Source organism: Anopheles gambiae, chromosome 2, assembly GCF_943734735.2.
Source record: "Anopheles gambiae chromosome 2, idAnoGambNW_F1_1, whole genome shotgun sequence".
In the NCBI taxonomy this organism is placed as follows: domain Eukaryota; kingdom Metazoa; phylum Arthropoda; class Insecta; order Diptera; family Culicidae; genus Anopheles; species Anopheles gambiae.
In genome coordinates this window covers 58,906,691-58,922,381 of record NC_064601.1, presented here as the reverse complement: position 1 = coordinate 58,922,381, position 15,691 = coordinate 58,906,691, and the positions used below count along the sequence as shown (strand labels likewise).

At 42.2% G+C, this 15,691-nt stretch overlaps 1 long non-coding RNA gene and 1 pseudogene across 1 annotated transcript; one reads left to right on the top strand and one right to left on the bottom strand.

Moving 5' to 3' along the window:
- Positions 1–252: 252 nt before the first annotated feature.
- LOC133392363 (U6atac minor spliceosomal RNA) lies at positions 253–308 on the bottom strand (annotated as a pseudogene).
- A 7,270-nt stretch (positions 309–7,578) lies between these two features.
- Positions 7,579–15,195, top strand: LOC133392133 (uncharacterized). The gene is made up of 2 exons (XR_009765470.1): positions 7,579–9,906; positions 14,527–15,195. It is a non-coding gene; the product is annotated as an uncharacterized LOC133392133 (long non-coding RNA).
- The last annotated feature ends 496 nt before the right edge of the window (positions 15,196–15,691 follow it).

Here is a 15,691-nt window from a genome sequence, read left to right as displayed (position 1 = left end):
CATTTTTGCCCGCAAACGCAATACCTTAAATTTGCCCTACAGCATGCTCTGCCGGATACACTGCTGCAAAACCTAGACGTTGGTATCTGTCGGAAGTCACCACATAGCAGCACCACTTTATCACCGAACGTTTGGCGATTTCCCATAACGTCCTGCAAGGTGTGATGGAGGGCGCGAGTTTCAAGAGCATAGCGGCTACTCATGGATGTCTCGTTCCATACGATCAGTGGTGGTGCCCACTGATCTCAGGGTATGTGTTCCAACCTTGTCAAGGGGGAGTGCTAACCTGCTCTACTTTCAAATGACACAACCAAACGATCAGTGAAGCCTGTTGCATCAATTCAGCCTGTGCTGACTGTACACGGATGTTACAGAAACTGTTGGCGTCCAGGTTGAGCGATAGCTTGAATTTAGAGTGTAGCGTACGTCACCAGGTCAGCAGCAGAGCAGCAATTCAACTCAAAGCCACTGCTATTGCAATGTTCAATTGACGCCGCGTGTACGCAAGATTAGTTTTGAGCAGAAACGGCTACCCGGTGCCACCAGGTTCATCAAAAATAGATTCCATTCCATTATCCATTCACTGCTGCAGTAACTATATCTTACACCGTTCGTTGTTCATTCGGGTCACGTTTGCTAATATGTTGTTCATCACATCGATAGCATAAGAGTGCTCCCATAAGGCTCCGCATATCGATAGCATAAGGCAGATTGTAGCAGGTCTGGTCGTATTTGCACAAAGTCGGTTAACTGCGGAAACATCGTCAGCGTCTCCTGCGGCGTCATTTCGCGCAGGTGCTGATCAATGAGTTGCAGCAATATAAAAGCAAATAGGTGACGCAGATAATTGAGCATTTTAAATCAGACTGCAACCTGTAGGGTCCTGGATATTTTGATGTCGTACTGCAGCAATCCGAACATCAACAGTACACCATGCAGCCAATAACGATATTAGTATGGCAGTGGTGCACGATCTACTGGTTACCCGTACCAATGTACCTGTGAAGCTGCTGCAATTAATTTTAAACTTACCTGGACTTATTTAAACTTTCTGCTATTTAGATTACTTCATACATATTACACAACTTCACATACAAATGGACGATATTCTTTTGACGAAAACATGGTTGTCGTTTTACGTCACACGCCTACATCGATGAATCGCTATGTCGGTGCAAAGTGTGCAAGAAAACCAACACGGTACAAAAACCATCCAAGTTATCCGCACCTAACATAAACTCACTAAGCAACATCGTCTCACCATAGAGTGAAAAAGTAACGCTCTATAGTGAGAGATTGAAAATGAGAACCTTTTTGTAAAATTTGTTATAGGATGTGTGAGGTTTGTTGCAAGATTGTGAAGCTGTATGTTAAAATGTGCTTTTCCCAAGTGCCACAAATCCACTAAACGACCACTAAACGGCTTCTAAACGACTCAAGCACTCTACCTAAACGGAATATAGAAAGACTTCGTTTAGCAGACGGCAAACGACTCATGCATTCTAAAAATAGCAAAAAAGCTGGTGGCGCCATCTGTTTGTGGGATACCCAACCAGTTGAGCTTCCTCGCTTGGAGGAGAGCTTTCTCATTTCCTCTGTACTGTTGTATGGTTTCGCATTGAAGTTATGCATCGCTAGAACTAGAACGGCGATACGATTGTTTAAATACTAAACTCCAATGAAAACCACTAGCACTGAAGCAAGTGAGATTTGAGTAATGGTCGTTGGTGTTGATACTAGTGATGTGCTGTATGGAGCGCACCCACGACTCCGATCCGACTCCGACTATTGCTAGTTCGATTCCGATTCCAGCAAAATGGAACCACTAGATCCGTCCGGAGTCGGAGTCGTCCGGAGTCGTCCGGACTCGCCCGGAGTCGTCCGGAGTCGTTTGGAGTCGAACGACTCCGAACGACTCCGAACGACTCCGGACGACTCCGACTCCGGACGACTCCGGACGGCTCCGAACGGCTCCGAACGACTCCGGACGACTCCGAACGACTCCGAACAACTCCGGACGACTCCGACTCCGGACGACTCCGGACGGCTCCGAACGACTCCGAACGACTCCGAACGACTCCGGACGACTCCGAACGACTCCGGACGACTCCGACTCCGGGCGACTCCGGACGACTCCGGACGACTCCGAACGACTCCGGATATTGGAGCGCAGACCTACCTTCCGGAGTCGATTCGAATTTATCGGAGTCGGATCGGAGTCGACTCCGGATTTTTGCCAACTTTACCCATCACTAGTTGATACCCACGTATCTGACCACACGACCATTCATATAGATTTTTGCTCGGAAAGTTAGAAGGCTATATAGGTCATGATAAGATGAAACTTGTCGAAACACATTGCAAGAAAAGGATAGTTATATAATAATCAGTTTTAATACGCCATCTATTGATCAAACCAATGAAGCTGTGGAGCTTTCATTTTTTTTTCTATGGATATTCAATTTTCCAGTCGTTTAAGCTTAATCGGTGGCGCTTGGGTTATTTGCAATAAAAGTGATAAAATGTAAGCCAAGTTTCATGTGTTCAAGTTTTTGTTTTTATTTGGGTGTACCAAGTCCGAATGAAGGGAAGCGCACAGCGCGTTACGAAAGAAACGAGCGGGAGGGGGTGTCAGTCCAGCGCAGCGCAATTCGCTGGAATCAAGTGGGAGGAGGTACCAGTTCAGCACAGCGCAAGCCGAAAGAAACGGGAAGGAAGGGGTATAGTGAAACAGCGCGAGCAAGCGTTCTTTGCAGCGAGAGCGCCTCGTGTATTTTAAAGGCAAGCAAGAGAGCACAACCTCTCCGTGGTAGCGCTCCATCCGCCATTTTTAATTCTCAGCCCAAAACAACGGACTTCGGATCCGAGCTTGGGCTGGGCCCCCACCGCGTGTTTCTACCTACCCCTCGCCTGAAAATTTCGTTCTCTTTGTCTGTCGGGTATTTATGGAACGGCTGAAGAAACGCCCTTTTCTCGCGTATTAAAGTCCCGGAAGAAAGAGTATTTTTTTAACCCCCTTCCGTTTCAATAAAGTGTTAAGAACTTTTTTGCGTTCACAATACGCAGACTTTTTCGAGTTGAGAAAATTCTGTTGCTCGAGGCAACATATAGAGATTATTGTATAATTTTATAATGTTATCTCCATGCTAAAAGTCATAAGATCTATAAAAGCAGAAAACTCTAGAATCGAGCCTAACAAACGATGTACAGAAAAATCAAATTATTTTATGAGAAAACTAAGTATTCCCAATTCTTTTTCTCTAGATCAGTGATGTCAAACTCGTTTTGGGTCGTGAGCCGGATTGCTTTGAAAATATTCTAGCGGGCCGCAATTGAACGGTGTTGGATGGGTGTGTGGGTGTGGGGGGGGGGGGAGTAGGAGAAGGTAATTTGTATGAAGAATAAAATTCTACCTTATTATACCATAATACATCATTTAGATATTTAAAGAATTTGGTCAAGGTTTTGATTTCACCATCACGCGCTACTATACCGCATGGTGCTTTCGATCGGCGAAAATCATTAAAGACTTATTCTTTTACCAATAATCGTATCTCGAATCGCTCTAAATAAAAAATATGGAAATACAAATATAATACGCAAATCAGTTTACATTCACTCCTACTTTACTTTAGCGGCGGTCGCCCTAACCCGGAAATTTTATCATTCTTAAGCAATGTCCCAGATATATGTGGGAATGGGGTTCGACAGCCCTGTTATAATTTGTCAATTGGGAACGAAAAGAAATTTACTTGGAGTATAATTTATACTTATAGGCATGTGTAAAATGAACGAGAATCGAACCGTTCGAACAGTTCGGTAAAGTGCACGAACGAACGAGATTCTTAACAAAAAGAACGACCAGGACTTTTGGAAGAAAATAACTACACCGAACGCGTTCGAACGTTTCGTTCAGTGTTCGACAGCACACATAAATGTGGTAATGAAACGTGCAAAATCATATTGCTTTCTCGCTCTTTCTCGCACCGTGCGAACGGGTCGTCAGAGATCACAATGTACCCTGTTGGTGTTGAAATCGTACCCATACAACTCAATTCCTCGAACGCCGTCGAATTTGTCAGGCAGTGGTCGATACGTGTGCTGTTGGTGTGGAAATCGTATCTATACGACTCAATTCGTCGAACGCGTTCGAACTGATCCATCAGTGTTCGATCTGTGTTCTATTGGTGTGGAAATCGTACCTACCCAACTGAATTCATCGAACGCGTTCGAACTGACTCATTTGTGTTCGATCTGTGTTCTGTTGGTGTGTAAATCGTACCTACACAACTGAATTCATCGAACACGTTCGATCTGATCCGTTAGTGTTCGATCTGTGTTCTGTTGGTGTGTAATTCGTACCTACACAACTGAATTCATCGAACGCATTCGAACTGGCTCATTTGTGTTCGATCTGTGTTCTGTTGGTGTGGAAATTATACATATACAATTCAATAGATCGATCCCGTTCAAACGGATTATTCATTATTCGCGAATGAACTGAACTGGAATTGATTGCGCTCATCATTTTGATCCATATTTAAGTAGTTTTTTTTATAGAATCCTTGAGTGTATATAAGGCATAGGGTACAATATATGTTGGAGACATTTTTGCTCGTATCAGTTTTTTACATGCTAGTTTTTGGTCGGTTTTGCGATAGATTGTGTTGACCAGACAACAGATGGGCCGAGTGTTTAATGTTTTTTTAAATTATTGGTGTCAACCGCAGAATGAGTACTTCTTTGGCTACAGTATGCGTCTATGGTGGGTAAATGAAAAAGATAACGAGCGTTCTTTGTGAATAAAAACCCCATGAACAAAAAAAGAACGAAAGCATCGTCGTTCACGTTCGATTCTTTTTGGTGAGCGAACTAATTCGTTCGCGTTCGGTGAAAAGAATCGTTTTGCCCATGCCTCCCAAGCGCCACCGATTAAGCTTAAACGACTGGAAAATTGAATATCCATAGAAAAAAAATGAAAGCTCCAAAGCTTCATTGGTTTGATCAATAGATGGCGTATTAAAACTGATTATTATATTACTATCCTTTTCTTGCAATGTGTTTCGACAAGTTTCATCTTATCATGACCTATATAGTCTTCTAACTTTCCGAGCAAAAATCTATATGAATGGTCGTGTGGTCAGATACGTGGGTATCAACACCAACGACCATTACTCAAATCTCACTTGCTTCAGTGCTGGTGGTTTCCATTGGAGTTTAGTATTTAAACAATCGTATCGCCGTTCTAGTTCTAGCGATGCATAACTTCAATGCGAAACCATACAACAGTACAGAGGAAATGAGAAAGCTATCCTCCAAGTGATAAAGCTCAACGGGTTGGGGTATCCCAACAACAGATAGCGCCACCAGTTTTTTTGCTATTTTTAGAATGCATGAGTCGTTTGCCATCTGCTAAACGAAGTATTTCTATATTCCGTTTAGGTAGAGAACTTGAGTCGTTTAGAAGCCGTTTAGTGGTTGTTTAATGGATTTGTGGCACTTGAGCTAAGTATAAGTGTGTGAGGAGTAGCAGTAGCAATCGGGAAGTCGAAGCGAACAGTCAATAAACGAATTTCATGAACCTATTCTAACCCTTTCTACATCGGGGCTCGTCCGGGAAGGATTCAATAGAAGAATTCAAAGTTCTGGTTTCGTCAGCCGCTCACGCATACCAATGTGTTTGCTACACCCCCTTTTTCGGATTGTTTATAGAAAAGATGAGGCTGTTCACATTTGCTTTATGCACACATTCGCAAGATGTTAATTGAATAATATCTCTCTCTCTTCCCACATATGTTTTGACATACTCTCGCTGTGTAGACGGCAGAACGCTTTCCCCCTTCCAAATTTACCGTTCTTACTCCTCTCGTTCTCTCTTCCTCCTAGCGCGCACGGGATCCTAGCAGCACTATCCGTGCTGCACGTGTTCAGCTGGCTTCAGTTTAATGATGACGTCATGACCAGGCGCTGCGAGTGTTGAACAGGCTTCTGTTAAGTAATGACGTCCTCACCGGGGGCTGAATGAAGCAATAATGAATGAATGTAGTATGTATATGTATTACTATGGAGAGTTTAGCGCATAGGATTTGATCAAAACTTACACTCTTAAAAAAATTTGCCGAATCTCGGTTAATTTTTGCCGACATCTGCACAACTGAGATCTCGGCAAAGATCTCGGTAAAATTTATGTTGCCGACATCTCGGTTAATGTCATTTTGTTTTGACGTTTACGTTTAACCGAGATTTTCGGTTAGAACAAATCGAGATCTCGGCTAAATATAAAAACATTTTATTTTTATTTTAGTGATTTTATTTGCGTATCAAATGGGTTTTTTTGATGTGATGGAAAGCGTTGGGACAGGCGCCGATTCAACCGCCGGATGGGGCACAGCGTTTGGATGTGGTACCGGTACAGGAAAATGAGCCGGACAAGGAGCGGGCACTGGTACAGGCACGGTTCTGTAAAGCGGGCAGAGTGAAACAAGTCTGAGTAAACCCTTTTTAGATTTCATGTGATCGAGTGTTGATACTTACCTCGTGTAGGTGACCGGAAATGAATCCTGGAAGTCTGAACGGTCTGGCAAAGGTTGAACCAACCGGATTAGCTTCCTCATCTGATCCTTGAATAGGGACTGCTCCGAGCGACGCTCTGAAGAGCACCGGTTGCGTGCGCTGATGGAGTTTCCAACCCCGCTCCATACCTGTGCTCGATCGCACGCTACTGATTCTCGTTTTTTTCACGCTGAGAGACTCATTTTCACTTTTTTTACATTTTTTATTTTACATCACAACATCACTCCGACAGGTTTTCGTTTCATTAGCACGAGATTAACAGAATGGCGAATGACAGATAGAATACCGAGCCTCGGCTAATGCAAGTAGTAAAGCTGAAATCTCGGTTATTTTGACGGATTATCTCGGTGACAGCAGTGTTAACGTATGTGCTCGGCATATTGTGTTGCCGAGTTTCGGTTCAAATATTTATTTAACTGATATTTCAGTTTTAAATGGTACTGATTTTCGGCTACTGGGTTGTTTCAACTGACATATCAGCAAGAATCGAAAGAGACGACGGATTTCGGCAGTTTTTTTAACCGAGGTCGTGAAATATTTTTAAGTGTGTACCTTAATATTTTAAAACTGGAAAACGTTTTCTTTCCGTCGCTCACTTTGAAGATTGTTGACGAGGCTAGTAGGTATTCGTTGATAAATAGCGCACACACCTGTAACTTTTTAGTACTCGGTCCAGCGATATCCGCTGGTAAATGCATGTGTGTATGACGAACGAAAGACTGCAAACCCCGCTTCCCCCGTATTTAATCCATAATTTTTCGTCACACGCACACACCTCTACACGGGTGGCGGTTTGCCGTTCAAAATTTAGAGAAAGAAGACAGGGCCTCTCGCTTTGGCACACAGTAAAACCTCTCAACAACTTCGGCTCAGCTACTTGGGATAACAAGTTTTGTGCCAATTATCTGATGACGTGTTTGTGCGATACGTGTATGAACGTCATCACACAATGACGTCGTGTATCAGAGGCGCTCTCGTGTATGTGTTTGTGCGTATGAGAGGAGTGCATTTGACGGTGCTCGTAGTAGCACAAAAGAACGCAGGTGGCGTGATTGTAAAAAAAACGTTACAAAAAGACGGCGCGCGTGTTGAGCAAATAAGTTCGGTGTGCGTGAAGTAAAGGTGTAGTGTGAAGTAAGCGAAATGGCGGAAGAAAGAGTGTTGAACCTGATACAAGACTATACGCGCACGGAACTCATGCGGTTATGTGAGTTGAAAAGTCTACCTGCAACGGGAACAAAGGAAGAGATGGCGATACAATTGATGGAATATGATCAGCAAACATCAAAAAGTGGATCGGCTGACATAGAGCAATTTCATGATGTCGATTCAGAATCAGTTCAAGATTCGGGACAGGCATCAGGTGTACATGAAATGGATTCGGCGGTAAAAACGTTAATGCGTCCTTATTCGTTTAGAGATGTAGAGGAAAGTATTCTTACGTACGGTTCCGATAAGACGATCGATTTCTGTGTGTGGATGAATGAATTTGAAGCGGTTGCGCGAATGGCAAAATGGGCCGATGAACAAAAAGTCATCATGTGTCGCAAGAAAATGACCGGCAGTGCGCGGAATTTCTTACTCACGATTTGCAACATAACGTCATTTTCGGCATTGAAAAAAGCACTTTAGGTCGAGTTTGGGAAAAGAGTGCGTCGCACTGATGTTCATCGCCAGCTAGCAACATGTCGACGTGCAAAGGACGAGACGGCGCTTGATTTTATCTATAGAATGCAACGCATTGCTAAACAGATAGATTTGGACGAGGAGAGCATATGTGAGTACATCATAGATGGGATTACGGAAGACGAAACGCAGAGAGCTGCTTTATATGAAGTGCGTACGATCAGTGCTTTAAAAGTGAAAATTCAATTCCGAGAGCGTGCTATTCAGAAAGGAGCGACCCGAAAAACATTCAGAGCTTCGCAGAATACCGTCGCCAAACAAAAACGATGAGCACAAAAGTTCGTTTTTATAATTGTAGTGAAACCGGTCATTGTAGTTCTGAGTGTGTGCGTAAGAACAGCGGACCGAAATGTTTCAAGTGTGGTGAGTTTGGACATGTGTCGTCGAAATGCACAATAAAAGATGATTGAGCGACCAACCAACAAAACGTGTTACTGGTGAAAAAGCTTCCAAGTATTTCAGTAAGAATAGCGAGCGAAAAATATAATGTGGCTGTCGACACAGGTAGTGAAGTGACATTGTTACGATCAGACGTGCATAAGCTGATTCCAAACAATCTGCAGAAGTGGAGCCCAACGACACAAAGGCTTTACGGTCTGGGTGGCAAAGTAACAAACACTTCAAGAGAAGCTATTGTCTTTGCAACTGTCGGCGAAGCAGAATATGAGGTAAGATTTGACATTGTTCCTGATGCGGCACTTGAGGTACCGATGTTATTAGGAATGAATTTCCTTAGAAGTGTTGATTTTGTGATTACCAATACGGGCGTAACGGTACAGCGTAAAAAAGTAGATAAAAGCGAGACAAGTGGTACAGGAAATGATGAAAACGTGGAAGAGAATCCATCGTGGATTTTTCAAATTTCATGTGAACGTGATGAGTTGGATGTTCCGTATGAGTGGCGACAAGAGGTAGCGAATATAGTGAACAATTATGTACCCGTCGGAAAAGTGAATTCCAATTGTAAGCTAAATATTGTGGTGCAGGACAATAGTGTTGTTCGGATAAATCCGCGTAGGTTGGCTCCGTTGGAAAGAAAATTGTTCGGGAGAAGATCGAACAATGGTTTCGTGACGATATTATTCGACCAGAAAGTGCATTCGCGAGTGCAGTGGTAGTGGTTCCGAAAAAGACGGTTCTCATTGGGTGTGCATCGACTATCATGAGATAAACAAGAGAATCGTTCGTGATCCCTATCCTATGCCGAATATAGAGGATCAAATTGATCAGCTTGCTGATGCTAGAGTGTACACCACTTTAGATTTGAAGAACTCATACTTCCACGTACCGGTAAAGCAAGAATGTAGAAAGTACACACCCTTTGTAACATCAGAAGGGCAGTACGAGTTTATGCGTGCACCGTTTGAGCTTTGTACGAGTGGTAGTGCGTTGGGGAGATTTATCAGTTCAGTGTTCCGGAACTTGATAAATGAAGGAGTAATGTTGGTGTTTGTCGATGATGTCATCATCCCATCGCGAGACGAGGAGCAGGGGCTAGCAGCGATCAGGCGTGTGTTGCATGTAGCGCAAAGTGCGGGCCTGAAATTTAATTGGAAGAAATGCGTATTCCTTCAACGACGTGTCGAGTATCTGGGATACCAAATCTACGAAGGGCGAATCGAACCATCGTCGCAGAAAGTGGAAAAGGTAAGAAGTTTTCCCGTACCGACGAATGTGACACCGCTTCAGCGTTTTTATGGTTTAACCAATTATTTCCGGAAATTTATTCCTGATTTTGCGAATTTGATGAGGCCATTATCGATGTTGTTAAAAAAGGAAGTTGAATTTATTTTCGATCGTAGTGCGATGGAGGCATTTGAGAGAGTGAAGCGATTCTTCTTCTTCTTCTTTGGCTCAACAACCGTTGTCGGTCAAGGCCTGCCTGTACCACTTATGGGCTTGGCTTTCAGTGACTAATTGTATTCCCCCCATAGCAGGATAGTCAGTCCTACGTATGGCGGCACGGTCTATTTGGGGATTGAACCCATGACGGGCATGTTGTTAAGTGGTACGAGTTGACGACTGTACTACGAGACCGGCTGAGTGAAGCGATTACTAACGGAATATCCAGTTTTGCACATTTTTAAATTAGGTCTTAAAACAGAAGTGCATACGGATGCAAGCAATTATCATTCTTTTGAATTAGAAGGATTAGCAGTGGTTGAATCTCTCAAAAAGTTTAGATGCTACTTGTTAGGTCAAAAGTTTAGTGTCATTACGGATTGCGTGGCATTCAAGCAAGCACTAAACAAGAATGTAGTCAATGCAAGAGTTAGTACATGGCTTGTCGTATTAGCTGAGTTTGATTTTGATATTGAACATCGACCCGCTGAGAGAATGCAACATGTAGATGCATTAGCATGAGTAAGTGTATTAAAGGTATCGGTATTGATTTGTAAGAAGACGATTAAGTCTCAAAAAGAAGACGAAAAATGTTGTGAAATAGTACATACTATAGAGCACGGAGGAAACTGTGGTAATTTCGTATTTGCTAATGGATTACTTTATAAAGAAACAGGGGGAGACAAAAGAATTTACGTACCACATTCCATGGAGGTTGTTGCGTCCAGCAACATAGCTCTTTCTTTCGCGAATTTAAAGTTGAAACATCAGTTTTCTTAATTCACTTAAACTGTATTAAAAAATTCACTGAACTTTCTTCTTTTGGCGCGATGGTAGAAAGAGGTCGATTTTCGTCTTCGTGCCCGTTTTAAAACTTCACGCAAACCCGATTGCGGTCATTCCACTTAATTTGCGCAGGTTCATCCGTTGCACGCGAAGCTCCTTCGGGATGAACCATTCCTACTCTTTCTATTTCGCCCGTGTTTGTTTCGCCTGTGCTACCTGTCCCTCTCTCTCACTTCACCACAACGCAGCTGTCAAACTAGAACCGCTGTTGGTAAACAACAGAGGTAGAAATAGTTAGGCAAGCGCATGAACAAGCACATTTTGGAGTGAAGAAACTATGGAGCGGTTAAAGGCTGTTAATGATTAATGACTGTATTAACAATTGTGTTGAGTGGATCATTCATATGGATCATTTGGGAACCATGCCATCGACTCGAAAATCTTATAATTATATGTTGACTATTATTGATGCGTTCACCAAGTTTGTTTGGATGTTTCCGACAAAGACGACTTCAGCGCAGGAAGTTTTGAAGAAATTGGAAGTAGTGGCTATTATGTTTGGAGATCCTAGGAGCATTATTTCTGACCGTGGAGCAGCGTTCACGTCAGAAGCTTTTCAAAAATATTGTGAAGATAGTGGAATAGAGACACATACGATAACTACAGGGATTCCTAGAAATAATGGTCAAGCCGAGCGAATTCATCGTGTGATCATACCAGTACTGACGAAACTTTCTATTAAGAATTCAGAAGAATGGCACAAATACGTCACTGACGTTCAGAAAGTGTTGATTAATAGTTGGCAAAGAGTGATACAAACAACACCGTTTGAATTACTATTAGGTGAAAATGATGACTAAAGAAAGTGTAGGATTAACTACTCTATTGGCAGAGCAGCTGCGAAATAATTTTCAAGAAACCCGGAATGAATGGCAAAAATGTGCTTGAGATGGAATTCAGAAGATTCAGGAAGAGAACAGGAAGTATTATAATCTTCGCAGAAGACCAGCACGCATCTATCAAGTGGGTGATATTGTAGCCTTGCCTGTAACACAATTTGTCACAGGAAAAAAGGTTAAGCAAAGGTTTTATGGTCCTTATGAAATAATTAAGAAAATGCCATATGGGCGGTATGAAATGAGAAAGTTAGATGATAGTAAGGAAGGTCCTAGAGTGACCACTAGTGCTGCGGATGTCTTAAAGCCATGGGGACATTCGGGACGAATGTAGGTCAGGAAAGGCCGTGTGCGAATGGAACTCGACAACCCTGGTATAATTTGTCAATTGGGAACGAAAAGAAATTTACTTCGATTATAAATGTCTGAGGGGTAGCAGTAGCAATCGGGAAGTCGAAGCGAACAGTCAATAAACGAATTTCATGAACCTATACCCTCTCTACAAATATACTAACTTTGAGACTGTCTGGACAGTTTTTTAAACCTCGTATATCACCTCAACATATCGACACACGAAGAACAAATGCTGCAATTTCACAACGCTAATCACTAATAAGGATAACTCATAATTTTAGCACTATGTCGGCAAATATTCGTAAACTATGTGGCTTTTTTTAAGGAAAAGTAACTACCAACTTCTACTAGGCCTCATACAATTCAAGGCTTTTTGAAGTGCTTGGATTCTCAAGATTTTCTCAGATATCGGCCTGATTTTTCAGAAGTCTTGCTAAAGAGTACCTTCATCAATTAAGTGAAGCTAGTGGTATTCCATTTACATTTACATTTACAATATACATGGTTTCTGAATTTTTCAAAAAGCCTCAAAGTGAGAAAATTGACGAAAATATGGTAAAATCCGATTTTGCTGTAGGTAATCGGCCAGCGCGGACTCCGTTCGACGAAATCCGTTTCGGCGCTCATTACAAAATGAATTATGTTCCATTTAAACTGTAGAGTAACGACAGCGAGCCCTGTAACGATTTGACATAAAATCGTATACGCGCACGTAGCGCGATATAATAAGCTTGGCAGTAGGACATAAATATTAGTGTAAGCGATTAGCGTAAGGGCGTAGGTGGAGGTAAGAGAATAAATGGACACTCTCTTTTATAACGGACCATCGAAGGATATCGACGTGCCTTATTTCTCCCCGACCGAAAGCTAATCTAATAAAAAAGACGAAAGGATCGTCTTCAAAACAAACATTTATACCCTCCAAATTGAAGTGTTCACATACAAAATACGGCATGTCTATGCTTACCCCTATGTGGCACTTCTTAGTTTATACTCAGCACTTGAAATCTTGCCGAAGCTTCGATTAACCCTATTCTAGAACCGGCTACACGAGTAGCCAATTCGATTTTGATTACTTATTTCTCTGTTTCTGGAAATTCAACACTTGATACTGGAAACGTTGAAGTTTAGAAGCCTTACCTTGGGTAGGGGAACATAACTAAACTCTTGAGATAAGTTGGAAGGTGAAGTTTTTTGGGCAGCGTAACGTCCTGTCTTGACAATCCGAACGAATCTGACTTCCACGGTCGGAATTGGTTTTATTTATACTCAATAGATTTCGTACATTCGGTTTTGGAATGTGTTTTGTCCCAATTAGAGGTTATTGAGGTGCAATTTATACATTGTATTGGAGTAAGGTGTCTGTCATTACAGGGTTTCGAATCATATAAGGGAATAGTTCAATCACTTAGGGGAATGTTCCAAATCGGTAGGGGAGTGTTGCAAGCACTCTGTGGATATTTGCAATCATATAGGGGAATCTTTCAAGCAGTTTGGGGAGAGTTGCAATGTCACTGGGGAATTTTGCAATCCGTAGGGAAATTTTATCCGGGTTTCAATCCAACCCTGCGAATGTCAAGTGTCAGAAGATTGTTAGTTTGTTTACATTGCGTCGATGCCGGCTCATAAACACTCAATCAGGCGAAGGAAAAGGTAACTAATTACAATAATTTTATCAAATTCCCATGTTTGATGTGCTTTTTTCTTTCAGGCAAAGGTTCATTGAAGTTAAATGCTAGTGGAAACGTTGTAGTTTACTATGCACGTGAAATTTATCTACATAGATAGCAGCTATTAGCGTGCCCGCTGCCAGATGTAAAACATCTAGACATTCTTCGTTAATGTCGGAAATTTCTCCTTCTTGGTGTGGTCTGTCACATTAGTCGTGTCGATATACTCAGCTTATACATATGTAATGTTTTTCCTGTACGGTCGGTCCAAGGCTGTTGCGAAATGAAAACCAACGCGGTGTAAATTCTTTGCCGAAACGATTTATTTTTCTACGTTTGCCAAAAAATTTGTTTTCGAATCCCGCTTTTGGTTTAGAGACCTTCTCCGTGTCCTGTCGCCCCTTTTTATCCTTTCCTTGCCGAACCGAACGCGATCGGTTGAAACCCGAACCGATATCTTACATATTTTAAAACGCGCGTTTACGACAGGTCGTTGGGTACCTTGCGAAAAGGTTCCAACAAAGGCTATGTCCTTTCTTGTTCGTTTGCATCCGAACTGCATCAAATGCTTGTAACACATTTGGATCTCCTAGTTTTTTACGCACCTTTTGTTTGCACCAACTACACGACGGTGTCATAGAAATATGAGTAATTATTCAATATGTATTGATTTAAGATAATTCATAATATTAAAATTTTACATAACATATTTATTCTAGCGCATGATCACATGATCCAGTCATCGAGTTTGCTGTGCTCCGCTTTGCCTCATACCGAATCCAGCATCCTCATGACATGCCTCAGCCATCGTATCCTGCCAGCCTTCGCTACCGTCAGCATCCGCAAGCTCTTGGGTCATCCTTCTTCTCGACGCTACATGCTTGAACACACCGCTAAATATGACCAGGAGGATGCGTCTCTCACGAATAGAGCGTTTGCATCCTCCGCTAGGATGGTCCAAGACTCCTGTCCATAGAGGACCACCGGGCGAATCATATACGATATATCTCACATTTCTTGTAGGCTCGTGACTTCTGGCTCTCAGCAGTCAATGAAGCCGTTGTCCGAAGTAACTCAAGATAGCATTATAATGCATATTTTACAGTTTAGAGAAGGTTACCACTTGCAGTGATTAGTTACTTGTTAATTAAGATAACTGATAATTAGTGTTATTTTTTCAACCGTGGCTAATGATGATGAAAGCTAGTGTATATGTATTTTGTTGTTTTTGTTTGGATGCTGCCTCAAATGCGTGTTGAATTACTGCAGGAATGTCTGTTTTCGTCATTTAATAAAGACCAGCATAGAATACGTATCTTGGAAAGCTGAATAGTTTGCAAGCAAGAGTTTATGAAAATAAAAATTAAAATTTTTTACCTTACATAAAACTATTTATTGATGAAGGATGGTGATATATCAGTGGCGGGTTCAACGGATTGAGCTATTGAGAGTCTATACAAGTCAAGCATATATTACTGTGTGTGGAGTTGGCGTTAGAATCTTGACAGGAGCTCCATTGTAGTATAGGGTTCCATAGGCGGCAGGGCACGTAGCTGACAGTACTCCTGGTCACCTTTCTCTTCGGTAGGAAAAAACTATTACCCATCTTCTCCTCGCTTATCTTCACCCCAACTCTCCAGGTACAGCCAACGATACTATAAACCTATCAGAGACAACGATGAATGTTTTAAAACGTGTATAACCATTTTACACATAATATATGCCAGCACGTCCAATGGCGGATCTAACGGTAGGCGGACTAGGCGGTCGCCTGGGGCCCCGCCGATTAAGGGGCCCCGTAGGCCATCATTCTATAGTATGCTGTATGGACAGAGTACTAGCGCCAAGAGTAAACATCTGTGTCAGAGTCTGTGACTGATGATC